We start from the raw sequence: 12400 nt of genomic DNA, 5'->3' as shown, positions 1-12400 counted from the left end.
ATATGGCTTTTACCTTTGAAGGGTCCATACCGATTCCTTCTGGGGTAAGAATAAACCCTAGGTAGTGAACGGAGGTCACATGAAACAAACATTTTTCAGGTTTGGCTAGGAGTTTATGATCTCGGAGTCTCTGCAAAACTGCCTTCACGTGCTCTTCATGTTGTTTAGGATCCTTGGAAAAGATCAGTATGTCATCCAGATATACAATAACAAAGAGAAACAGCATGTCAGAGAACACCCTATCCATAAAGCGTTGGAAGATTGCCGGGGCGTTAGCCAATCCGAAGGGCATGACTAGGTACTCAAAATGGCCAAAGGGTGTTCTGAAGGCGGTCTTCCATTCGTCTCCATCCCTGACATGGATAAAATGATAAGCGCCCCTGAGATCCAACTTGGTGAATATCACTGCGCCTCTCACGGCTTCCAGGATACCCGAAATCAGGGGTAACGGGTACCGATCCTTGAGGGTACATTGATTTAGCCCGCGATAATCAAGGCAGGGTCTGAGTTCCTTGGTATCCTTCTTGGGAACAAAGAATATAGAAGCGCCAGCAGGAGATTTCGAAGGTCTTATGGTGCCATTTTGAAGGTTGGTATCCAGGTATTCTCTTAGGGCTTTCTTCTCGGGTTCGGAAAGAATGAACATCCTGCCGAAGGGAATCACTGCAGAGGGTTCCGTATCTATTGCGCAGTCTTCAGGTCTGTGTGGGGGTAAGGCCTGGACAATGGCAGTCGAAAACACATCAGCATAAGCTTGGTAGACTTCAGGAACTTCCATGACATTGGATACCATTAGTGGTGTCTGTTGTTCCTTTGTTGGTTCCTTTGGGTGTGTTAATGGAGGTTTTAGGGATAGACAATGAGACATGCAAAACTCCGAGCCTAGGAATAGGGAACCCACAGACCAGTTGATATATGGGTTGTTTTTCTGTAGCCAGGGCATGCCCAATACCATGGGGTAATGAGCTGACTTAATAATATCAAACCTGATCAGCTCTCGATGGTGATTTATTGAAAGCTGGATCTCCTTGGTCTGAAGGCTTATGGTTCCTGATGTGAGGGGTCTTCCGTCGATAGCCTCCACAGGCTGCATGGTGCTTCGTGTTTCGTAGGGAATCTGATGTTTATCAACCCACTCATGATCGATGAATATTCCCATAGCTCCGCAGTCTACCAGGGCCAAAGTGGAATACTTTGTATTCTTGGATGGTGATAAAAAGGCTTGTAGTACCACCAAATTCTTTTGTCCAGGAGAGTTCAAGGATGGAATGAATGTGGAGCAAACATCTCTCTCCCGAAGCTCTGCTCCATCTAGGATCGGGAGCTGGCGTTTCCCGAACGCCGAGGGGGTGCTAAAGGACACTCCCTAACCAAATGCTTATCTGAGGCGCAGTACATGCTACATGCACAAGCCTGTATGAATTCTCCTCATTCTCTCTTGTGGAGATATGGATGGGTCCACGAAAGGCCCCAATCTGCTTGGGCTCGGATTCTGAAACTGGGCTTGGGGTGATTTCCGGTCTGGGGGTACCCTCAAATGATACCTTGGAAGGAGTTCCCCTGGATTTCTTCTTTTCTGACTTCCTTTCTTGGATACGGAAGTCAATCTGCATGGCAAGATCCATTAATGCCTGGAATGAGCTTGGTCGTGCCACTCTGGCCAGCTCATCCTTAATTTCTTCGTTCAATCCTCTCCTGAACAGGGTAAAACTCGCCTCAGTGGACCAGTCGGCTTCCTTTGCCAGTTGTTTAAATCGGGTGACATACGTGAGCATATCCTGGGCCCCTTGCTGAAAGTCGAACAAGCGTTCTTGTGCGCTATAGACCTGCTCAGGGCGGTCAAACATGTCTTTTAAGGCCCGTATAAACCCATCATAATCATCCAGGAGGGCATCACTAGAGTTAACGAGGGGAGTGGCCCAAGTCAAGGCATTCCCGGAAAGGTGAGAGATTATAAAACCCACCTTGGCCCTGGGGGTCGCAAAATAGTAAGGCTTGAAGGTAAAGTGAACCAAGCACGAATCCAGGAATGCACAAAGGGTCTCTGCTGAGCCGTCGTATTTATCCACAACTCCGCCCAGTGTAACACTCTCTTTTGTAGCAGAATCCCGGGATAGGACCAATTGTTTGAGAGCGGCGTTCTCCGCTTTCAGATTCTGTACCTCGGTTGATAGTTCCTGCATACGACGCATCAAGTCCTGCACGGCAGCCTCCATGTCGATATCGCTTTCGATTGGGTGGCGTCTCAAACTGTCAAGGAGTTCCCCCCTTCTCACCTGAATCCATTCTTTACCGGTGTCCTTGGATGCTGCCTTCTTTTGGATGGATCGGGTTTTGAAAAAGGCGGCCCGTGTCTCTGCCGAATCCAGAATGCGTTAATTTTCCCAGGAGGCCGAATCCAGGAATCCAGGAAGCAAGGTAAGTTCGCAAGAACTAGAATCCAGGAGGAAGAAGAAGGGGGGGTTCGAGGAAGGGAAAGCGGAGTGGAAAGGAAAAGAACCGCGAGCTACGGAGCACACGTCTGTTCGCTACTTCGCTATAGCATTGAGACGTGCGGAGCCGCAGAAGGCGTGGTCTAGAAATAGAGAAAGGTGATGTCCAACGCATGGAGCGAGAAGGGAATGCGTTGGACGGCCATATTGGAGGTATTAATGTGTATAAGTCCGTTGTGACAGGGACCATGAGGCCCAAAAGGGGCGCACCCTGCGATTCATGACACATGTATTATTCAAATCTGTAAAACAATGTTGCATTAACAATTAATAGTCTTAAGCTTATCAACTTTCTCTGTGTTTCCCCTCCTCTCCCGTCTTTTTGTATCCTCAATAGCAATCGGAGGATCATAACACGAGCGCCAGCCTACCATTAAATAATGGACCAGTGACCTACCTGGATACACATAGCACGGTAAGTCAAACTATAAGATAAACCAATGAGAACTATTATGAAATAATCACTTGAATTTGAATGAACAAATTATTTTTATTGTATCCCCCATTTTCCTTTTTTTAAATTGTTCTTTCAGAAATAACAAACCTGCAAACACATAGCAGGAAACAATAATTCAAAACAAAAAAACAAGGAATAAAGAAATGATTTTTAAGACCATGAAGGACATTATAAATTCGACCTCCTGAGGAGCCATGCCCAATTGGCGGAACACGTGTAGAGGTCTAATGGTAAAGGTTATAAGTTATAAAGCTCAAGAAATTAAACAATTTTGAAAAACAAGGTTCATTAGGCTGAAAAAATAAATCAGGACAGTGAATATTGGTAATTTCTCTAACATGAAACTTTAAGGTTTATAAATGCAACTTTGAAGAGATGTTTCAATCATCTTTCAACCATGCCAAACACTTATAATCTCTTTTGCTAGTATTTTAGAATTCATCTCTTTAACCATCCACAGAAAATGATGAAAAGATGTGCAAAAACCAAATCCTTTAGACATTAATCATTTACATTAACCATAGCAAACCCCCTTTTGGTCAATAGTATGGATTCCATCTCAAACTTCACTCCGATAAAAAACCAAACCATTTTGCATTTTTATTTTTTTATAATAACAAAATTCGATAAATAAAAATCAACCTTTCCTCTTCATGCAAAATTACACACCTTAATTTTGGCCTAAATACCTCTTATCAAATCTGTTAATAATAGTATATATTACATTGAATTACATCAATGCAGGACCTCAAACATTGGTCCCCATTGTATTAACATACTTGTGTACAGAGCACACTGCTAATAATGCATAAGAAATGGGGAAAAAATTTGCTCTATGTGAATCAATGTGCGCAGTATCTTACTATAACGTATTGATGTCATTGCATGAAAAAAGAATGCAGTGATGTCAGACGCCAGGGTGCAAGCGCTCCTAAAAGCAGGAGCTGCACTCAGTATGTTGCTTCTGCATTCTTCTGCTATATTTCTGACTTGGAAAAAGTAAAGTACTAAGCCGTGAGGCTCTATACTTCAACATGCTTCAACTCCTTTAAAAACGTCTTTCTTTCTAAACTTTGTCACATATATTATTCAAATGTGTAGAACAATGCTGCATTAACATAGAAAAAGTCTTAAGCTTATCAACTTTCTCTGTGTTTCCCCTCCTCTCCCATCTTTTTGTATCCTCAATAGAAATCGGAGGACCATACCACGAGCACCAGCCTACAATTAAATAACGGACTGGTGACCTAACAAAACTACATGCATACACATAGCAGGGTAAGTCAAACTATAAGATAAACCAATGAGAACTATTATGAAAATATTCACTTGAATTTGACTGAACAAATTATTTTTATTGTATCCCCCCTTTTTCTTTTTAGAAATTGTTCTTTCAGAAATAACAAACCTGGAAACACATTTATTTTTTTTATTCGGATTTGTAAAGCGCGCAACAGCCCGGGGGCATTGTGGCGCTTGTTACAGACATATTTCTTAGTTACAGAAGCTTAGACATTAGTGGATTGCAGTACAGGCATGTGAGAGAGAATGGAAAACAGTGGATTAGCTGAAGAGAGAGGTTTTACATTTTTTTCGGAAGGCAAGGAGCGAGTTTTCTGCTCTGATGTCTGCGGGTAGTGCGTTACATAATTTGGCGGCAATGTGGGGGAAGCCTAGCCCGCCAGCTTTAGCCCTGTTGATGCGTGGGGTGTGAAGTTGGTTCGTGTAGTGAGTCCTAGTAGGTCATGTTGAGGTTGATTTAGCTATAGTCTCTGATATGTAAGAAGGTGCTGTGAGAGTGAGGCATTTGTGGGTGAGTGTGAGGATTTTGAAAGTGATGTGCTCTTTAACCGGGAGCCAGTGGGCTGCCTTTCTGGCCTGGGAGAAATGCTCCTTTTTGGGGATGCTTAATGTTGCTCATAGCGCGTTGTTCTGTGTGATTTGGAGTCGGTTTAAGTTTTTTCAGATGTACCTGCTAGAAGGGCATTGCAATAGTCTAATTTGGACCCAATAGTTGTTCTGGCTATTGATAGGCAGTTAGGCTTGGATAGGTATGGTTTTAAGGCATTAATGAGCTTTGTGGTGTGCGCAGATGCGGAGGTGATGACCCTGACCTGCCTGGTCATGGATACGGTAGAGTCAATGTATACCCCTAAGGTCTTCACGGATGTAGAGACAGGGATGATTGTATTATCAATGATGAAGTTAGAATACAGTTTATCGAGTTTAGCTAGTGTGGTTTTTTGACCTAATATAATGAGTTCGGTCTTCTCCCCAATATGAGGCATTCATGTTCACCCTGACAAAATAATGTGAATCAATCAGTAAAAGAAGTGAATGAGAAACAAGATAACAATATCCCGATGTGAATAAGTTAACCAGAGAATAGCCCGGAGACTAAGAGGAAGAGAAGATCGTTATCCGGGTACTCATAATTGTCACAGTTGAGATAACAAAAATACAGTCATTAGAACAAGAGAAAAAAGGGGAATAGTTATGAAACTATTCCTACTTGTCTCAGCAAAGATATTGAGAACATAGTCAATAATGATAAAGAGTTTGAGGCAAACGCCTCTGTGAATAAGTAGACTGGTAATAATCACACTAAAGCAAGCAACTAAGAATCGCAGACAGGTTGGATAACCCTTCCCTGTGAGGAGGGGAGAATAAAGATTGGGGTTAAAGTCAAAGGCGAAAATAATCGGCCAATTAAAAACACTGACAAGAAGAGAAGAACAAGTTACTTCTTACCTGGTAACGTTCTTTCGACGGGATGTTCCTCCGACGTATTCCTTATCTTTGATAATATGTTTCCAGCTTGCTGGCCTCGGAAATTTTTTCTGTAGAGGGCGCTGCGCATCGACGTCCGCCGAGTCGATGTCCCTCGACGGCCACCGTATCGGCGCCGACGTCACCATGCCCATAAATAGCCACGCGCTGCGTCCGTTGCTCAGTTCCGTTTTGTAGCATAAGAAGAGACATGCCTGAATCGGTTAGTAACCTTGAAGGAGCGAAAGCTGCAACCACAAGGGAAGTTATCACTGCAGGGATGGATGGGAGGGGCGATAAGGAATACGTCGGAGGAACATCCCGTCGAAAGAACGTTACCAGGTAAGAAGTAACTTGTTCTTCGAAGGGATTGTGTCCTCCGACGTATTCCTTATCTTTGATAGACTCCCATAGCAGTGGTATGTAAGTGGAGGAGGGAGTGATAGTGTTATGTATCCCTTTAGGGATGGACCGAATGTAATACGGCTTTGCCAAATCTGGTCTCTTGAGCAGTGGAGGAATCCAGATTGTAAAATTTTGTGAATGTATGTGCGGACGACCATGTGGCAGCCGCACATATGTCCCGGACCGGTACCCCTCTGTGGAGAGCCGAAGAGGCTGCGATACCCCTGGTTGAATGAGCCCTGAGATTTTGGGGTGGCTCTTTCCCTGCTAGTCTATAACATTCCAGGATGGCCAAAATAATCCACCTGGAGATGGTTTGTTTTGTTATGGGTAGTCCCAACTTGTGACCTGAGTATCCTACAAACAGTTGGTCTGCTTGCCTGATCCTAGCCATTCTGCTGATGTAAAAGCTGAGACCTCGCCTAGGGTCCAGACTGTGTAGCCTTTCCTCCTCTTTCCCCGGATGGGGAGGAGGGTAGAATGAAGGCAAGGTAATTTTCTGAGTAATATGGAATTCAGAAACCACCTTTGGGAGGAAATTAGGCTTCACCTGTAGGACAACCTTGTCCTTGTGGAAGATTGTATGTGGGGGTTTACAGGAGAGAGCTTGTAGCTCACTCACCCTCCTAGCAGATGTTAGTGATACCAGTAGGACAGTTTTAAGCGTGAGGAATCTCAATGCGCAAGAGTGAAGAGGTTCGAATGGAGTGCCCATTAAGAGGTTTAAGACTAAATTTAAGTCCCATAATGGAACCTGGAATGGTTTTGGAGGGTAAACATTAGTTAGACCCTTGTGAAATTGTACCACTAGAGGAATTTTGAAATACGATGGTTCCTCCGCAGTGCGCTTGAAGATAGAAAGCGCTGCGAGATAGCCTTTTACAGTGCCAACTTGAAGGCCTGAGTTTGCCAAGTAGAGTAGAAACGATAACACCATTGGTGTACCACATGAAAAAGGGTTGATATTCTCTTCCCTACACCAGCTGCAAAACTTGTTCCAACGGCAGCGGTATAAGGACTTTGTTGCTGGTCTTCTGGCTGAAAGCAACACTTCCATGACGTCATCAGGGAGATCCCAATCCTTGTACCTCAACCTTTCAGAAGCCAAGCGTGAAGGTTGAGGGTTCTGGTGTCTGGATGGAGAACCTGACCTCCCTTCTGCGAGAGAAGATTCTCTTTGATTGGAAGACGGATTGGAGGGGTGATGGACATATCTAGAAGGTTCCACGTTCTCCTGGCCCAATCCGGGGCAATTAGGATCATGGTTTTCCGGAATCTTCTCAACCTCCTGATCATTTGAGGAATAACAGGGACTGGTGGGAACGCGTAAAGGAGTGGAAACTCCCAGTCCACTACGAACGCATCTCCTAGAGCTCCTCTCGGGGGAAATTCCCTTGAACAGAACAGATTGCACTTCCTGTTGGGGCTTGTGGCGAACAGATCCACCTGAGGGGTTCCCCAAAGGGCGAAGATCTCTTGAAGGACTTCCTGAGCTAGCTCCCACTCGTGGGAGACTGTGCTCTGCCTGCTCAGAGCGTCCGCTGTCAAATTCTTCTCTCCGGCTACGTGGACTGCCAATAGAGAGATTCCTTCCCGAATTGCCCAAAACCAGAGCTGCATTGCCTCTCTGCACAGTGGCAGTGATCCTACGCCTCCTCTTTTGTTGAGGTATGTAGTCTGGACTCCGATGGAGACCAACGACCGCTGATGGTCAAGTCGTTGGCATGGGCTCCCCACCCTGTGAGGGAGGCGTCTGTGACTACTGTTATCTCCGGCCATGGTTGCCAAAACAGTTCTCCTTTCAAGATGTTCTCTGGATAGGCCCACCATTGAAGGTCGTGGGCTACCTTGTCCGGAATCCGGAGGAGGTCTGTCATTCTCCCTGAGAATTGTGACCACTGACTTCTCAGTGCCCACTGAAGAGATCTCATTCTCAGGCGAGCCTCTGGCACAAGGAAGATGCAGGATGCCATGAGGCTTAGCAACCTCAAAAAGTCGAAGGCTGGGAGACGCTGGGCATTTTGAAACTTGGTGACCATCTGTAGAATATCTTGAGCCCTCACCTCTGGTGGCGAGGCTTTTCCCAGGGAAGTGTCCAGGACCGCTCCAATGAACTGGAGTCTCTGAGATGGTATAATCTGTGACTTCTTTAAATTGAGGGAGAAGCCCAGTCTGTGAAGGAGGAGGCAGACATAATCTAGCTTGGTCTGGGCCTGTTCCGAAGATACAGACCTGGTCAGCCAATCGTCCAGGTAGGGATAGACGTGTATCCCTTCCCTCCTTAGACTTGCAGTCACTACCGACATCTGCTTGGTGAAGACCCTCGGGGCGGAGGTCAGCCCAAATGGCAGAACTCGAAATTGATAATGAGAGTTGCCAATTGCGAACCTCAGGTATTTCCTGTGCTTGAGATGGATTGGCACATGGAAATAAGCATCCTGAAGGTCCAGAGATACCAGCCAGTCCTGGAGCTGGAGGGCCTGAAGGATCTGAGAGAGAGTTACCATCTTGAACTTGTCCTTCCTGAGGAACTTGTTCAATTGTCGTAAGTCCAGGATGGGTCTGAGTCCTCTGTCCTTCTTTGGTATGAGAAAGTAGGGGGAGTACCAGCCCTTGTTCCTGTCCGATACAGGTACCGGTTCTATGGCACCTTTCTCTAGCAGGTCCATAATTTCCTGCAAGAGGAGCGGATCTGGAACTTTTAGGGAGCTGTTCCCCGGTGGATGACTCTGAGGGATGTGTAGAAAGGGTAGGCAGTAACCTTGGGCAACTGTCTCCAACGCCCAAGCATCTGACGTTATAGCCTGCCATTCCGTCAGATGGTGAGTTAACCTGCCCCCTACAGGTGTCTTGTGTGTGAAGGCCTCAGAGTGGTTTGGGGGCGGCTGATGCAGATGCCGAGGGTAAAGAGGCACCTGCTGCTGCTGCGGTCTTAGTACTTTTGACCCATCCACCTCGGGTGGATCTCCTTTGGCCTCTTTCAGCCGGCTGTTCTCTGCCTTTCCCGAATGCGGAATAGTAGCGAAAGGACTTTCCTCTCCCAGAGGTTCCTGAGGGGCGAAAAGGAGTTTGGCGGGTAGCAGCTCCTAAGGATTTTGCTGCTGCTTTAGAAGTTTGTAACTTTTCCAGACTGTCATCAGCCTTTTTCCCGAATAATGAAGAGCCGTCAAAGGGCATATTCAAAAGTCTGGCCTGTACATCAGGGGCAAAGCCCGACTTTCGCAACCACGCATGCCTGCGGATTGTTGTACTTGCCGCCATGGCCCTGCTTATACTGTCAGCGGAATCGATGCCCATTTGAAGTGATTCGCACAGGGCATCTTTGCCATCTTTAATGATGTTAAGGAAGGCTTCCTTTTCCTCTCCTTCGGGTATGCAGTCAGCCGCTGATGAAGCACACTCCCATAGTGTGTGACTGAACCTGGCGAGCGTACAGGTGGCGTTGTTGGACTTCAACGCCATACTACAGGCAGAGAAGACCTTCTTTGCCATAGAGTCGTACCTCTTGTCATCCCTATCCTGTGGGACAGTAGGGTAAGCAGTCCTACTGCTGGATGAAGTTGCCGCTTGAACCACCAGGCTCTCTGGGGTCAGGTGTTTTGACAGGTATTCAGGGTCAGCAGTCGCTACCCTATACTATGTCGATAATCTTTTATTGACTGCTGGGATAACTTCGGGAGTTTCCCAATTAGATGCAATTTTTCTTTGTAGGGCTGCATGGAAGGGGACCACCAGGTCCGCCTGTGGGCCTTTGTCCAATATATCTGTTAGTTCATCCTGTTGGAAAACAGGTGAAGGCGCAGACCAACCCATAAACTCAATTATTCTTGCCATCAGGGTTCTTTATGGTGTTTCGGCATGTTCCCCTGGGTCTGGCTTTACAAATTCCACTTCTGGGGAAGTGTCCAGTCCACTTGCCTCATGAAGTGACTCCTGTAGTTCCTTCAGCCTTCTTTCTTCAGAGGTGAAATCCTCTGCAGTAGGCAGTGTGGTTCTCTGTAAACCAAATGTTTCCTGGTCAGAGTCTTCCCCTTCTTCATAAATTCTCTGAAATGGAGTAAAGCCCATCTCTTGGGCTGAAGGAGCCAAACTCGTCGTTATTGGACGAGAAAATGTCGATGTCGTCGACGCCGATGTAACAGGCTTCGAAGGCGCCGAAAACGGCGTCGAAAAAACTGGAAGGGGTCTCGAAGAACTCGAGAGGATCAGGATCCTACTCGAGGGCATCGACGACGGTCTCAGTGTCGTGCCAGAGGCCCTTGAAATCACTGTTGGCTCTGGAGCCTTGGTCCTCTCTTTCATCGGCGGCGAGACGATCGACCGATGCGTCGAGGAACCCTTTGACAACGGCGTCGATGGCGCCGATCCGTGCGTCGAAGGAACCTTCGACGACGGCGTCGAAGACGGTGCCTTCTTACCCGATGGCTCATGGCGCTCTAGGGTGGAATGTTTCGCCGGGTGCTGCGACTCGCGGCGTTTTGATTTTTTGGGTTTTTCACCCGGGGCATCACCCTCAGCTGTCTTTGAGGGGGTCGAGGCCGCGTTCTCGAAGACGCTTAACATTTTCTTTCTGAATTCCTCCCACTCAGTTTGAGAACTGTGTTTGGTGGGACAGGAAACTCTTTCTGGGGACACAGAAGACGATGAGGAATGGGACCTTCAACGTCTCTTTTTTGAGTGTCTAGATTTCGACGAATGGTGGGAGCTGCTTTGAGATCTAGAATGGGAGTGTTTTCGACGGCGAGGAGACGAATGCCCCGACTCAGCCGACGAAACCTTCGAGGAGGATTTGGCTGACTTACCTCTCTCGAGCTTCCCCTTTCGCTCGTTCAGGGCTTTCGCCGTCATGGACATGCAGTCCTCACACTCCGAACAATGGTGCTCGGACCCCAAGCACCATAAACAGACCCTGTGTGGATCCGTTATTGACATTTTTTTACTGCAGTCTCGACATTTCTTGAAGCCGGATCGCGGCGTCGTCGGTTCTGATGAAGAAGCCATCGAGAACGATAAGGAATATTCGAGTCGAAATAGATAGTAAACCTGACTGAACTGAGCAACGACGTTCTGAGGCCCCACAAAGCGCGGAAAAACGGAACTGAGCAACGTCGCAGCGTGTGGCTATTTATGGGCATGGTGACCTCGGCACCGATACAGTGGCCGTCGAGGGACATCGACTCGGCGGACGTCAACGCGCAGCGCCCTCTACAGAAAAAATTTCCGAGGCCAGCAAGCTGGAAACATATTATCAAAAATAAGGAATACGTCAGAGGACACAATCCCTTCGAAATATCAATTTGAAATCAAGAGAGTTACAGGTTGGACAAGACAGGAAGAGCAACCATGAATAAAAATTGGGGTTAAAGTCAAAGGAGAAAATAATCGTCCAATTAAAAACACTGACAAGAAGAGAAATATCAATTTGAAATCAAGAGAGTTACAGGTTGGACAAGACAGGAAGAGCAACCAAGCAGAAAACAATAATTCAAAACAAAAAAACAAGGAATTAAGAAATTATTTTTAAGACCATGAAGGACATTATCAATTCGACCTCCTGAGGAGCCACGTCCAAGTGGTGAAACACGTGTAGAGGTCTAATGGTAAAGGTTATATGTTATAAAGCTCAAGAACTGAAACAATTTTGAAAAACAAGGTTGATTAAGCTGAAAATATACATTCAAGATATATATGACTCACAAATTGAAATCAAGTTTTGGCAAAGTATATAGAATAAGAAAGCATACAAAAATTAGGTTTAATGGAAATGATTATCTTATATAACTCAAGAAACCATTCGCCACCTGCTGCTTTCTTGTCCTGGAACTTTGAAGTTAAGATCACTGTATCTGAAACAAATTTTTTCGGACTTCGTGCTGCAGGATGAAGCACTTTGCTGGGCAAGGCTAATAGCGGGTGACAAGACCCCATGGCTGTTGGCATCCTACAACATCTTATGCAGTTTACAAGAAACCTTCCAGGACTCAACAGACTTAGTGGCGTCTTGTACTTCACCAACTGCCTTACTACAATAAACAAACTGCTCCGCTGACAGTTCTATAGAGACTCAAGAAAGGAAGATAGACAAACAGAGATAAACAGAAAATCACTCTTTTGTAAAAATCTTAAAGATTAAAATACAAATAATTTAAAAAAAAATAACTCAAGAAAGTAAACAATTTTGAAAATCATGGTTGATTAAGATGAAAAAAGAAATTCAAGATATATATGACTCATAAAATTTGAAATCAAGTTTTGGTAATGTATATCGAATAAAAAA

The sequence above is a fragment of the Ambystoma mexicanum genome, chromosome 2p (genome assembly GCF_040938575.1).
Source record: "Ambystoma mexicanum isolate Mex_15411 chromosome 2p, UKY_AmexF1_1, whole genome shotgun sequence".
Lineage (NCBI taxonomy): Eukaryota > Metazoa > Chordata > Amphibia > Caudata > Ambystomatidae > Ambystoma > Ambystoma mexicanum.
The sequence above is the reverse complement of the archived record's forward strand: the minus strand, read 5'-3'. Positions refer to the sequence as shown.